We start from the raw sequence: 1,443 nt of genomic DNA on the forward strand, positions 1-1,443 counted from the left end.
TAAACTTTTTGGATATTTTTCATGAATTATATAATAATCTTGCAAAAAAAAGAGTCAATAGCCGATCTCTGAATATTAGCAGGTTTGGGCCTTGTTAGTACATGGATGGGAGACTGCCTGGGAATACCAGGTGCTTTAAAACTTTGTGGATATTTTTCATAATTATATAATAATCTTGCAAAAAAAAAGAGTCAATGGCCGATCTCTGAATATTAGCAGGTTTGGGCTTGTTAGTACATGGATGGGAGACTGCCTGGGAATACCAGGTGCTTTAAACTTCATGGATATTTTTCACGAATTATATAAATAATCTTGCAAAAAAAAAAGAGTCAATGCAAGATCTCTGCATATTAGCAGGTTTAGGTCTGGTTAGTTCTTGGATGGGAGACCGTCTCGAATACCAGGTGCTGTAAGCTTTTTGGAAAATTTTTCACTTAGTATAGAACAATTTTGCCAAAACATGGCCGATCTCTGAATATTAGCAGGTTTGGGCCTGGTTAGTACATGGATGGGAGACTGCCTGGGAATACCAGGTGCTTTAAACTTTGTGGATATTTTTCATGAATTATATAATAATCTTGCAAAAAAAAAAAAGAGTCAATGGCCGATCTCTGAATATTAGCAGGTTTGGGCCTTGTTAGTACATGGATGGAGACTGCCTGGGAATACCAGGTGCTTTAAACTTTTTGGATATTTTTCACGAATTATATAATAATCTTGCAAAAAAAAAAAAAAAAAAAAAAAAAGAGTCAATGCCAGATCTCTGAATCTTAGCAGGTTTAGGTCTGGTTAGTACTTGATGAGAGACCGCCTAGGAATACCAGGCGTTTTAAGCTTTTGGGTTTTCTTTCCTACTTATATAATGTACTGGCCAGTAGATTGGCTGAACTTTAAATAGCCCTCTCTTCGGAGCAGTCTTCGCTTACGGCCATACAACCTGGCTATGCCTTATCTCGTCTGATCTCGGAAGCTAAGCAGGTTTGGGCCTGGTTAGTACTTGGATGGGAGACCGCCTGGGAATACCAGGTGCTGTAAGCTTTTTGGATATTTTCACTTAGTATAGAACAATTTTGCCAAAACATAGAGTCAATGGCCGATCTCTGCATATTAGCAGGTTTGGGCCTTGTTAGTACATGGATGGAGACTGCCTGGGAATACCAGGTGCTTTAAACTTTCATGGATATTTTTCACGAATTATATAATAATCTTGCAAAAAAAAAGAGTCAATGCCGATCTCTGAATATTAGCAGGTTTAGGTTGGTTAGTACATGGATGGGAGACTGCCTGGAAATACCAGGTGCTTTAAACTTTTTGGATATTTTTCACTTATTATATAATAATTTTGCAAAAAACAATGGCCGATCTCTGAATATTAGCAGGTTTGGGCCTGGTAGTACATGGATGGGAGACTGCCTGGGAATACCAGGTGCTTTAAACTTTGTG

The 1,443-nt window shown here is 38.1% G+C and overlaps 1 pseudogene; it reads left to right on the forward strand.

The window, feature by feature from the left end:
* Positions 1–920: 920 nt before the first annotated feature.
* On the forward strand, positions 921–1,038 carry LOC113089258 (uncharacterized; annotated as a pseudogene).
* Positions 1,039–1,443: the final 405 nt, after the last annotated feature.

Source organism: Carassius auratus, unplaced genomic scaffold (assembly GCF_003368295.1).
Source record: "Carassius auratus strain Wakin unplaced genomic scaffold, ASM336829v1 scaf_tig00048966, whole genome shotgun sequence".
NCBI lineage: Eukaryota > Metazoa > Chordata > Actinopteri > Cypriniformes > Cyprinidae > Carassius > Carassius auratus.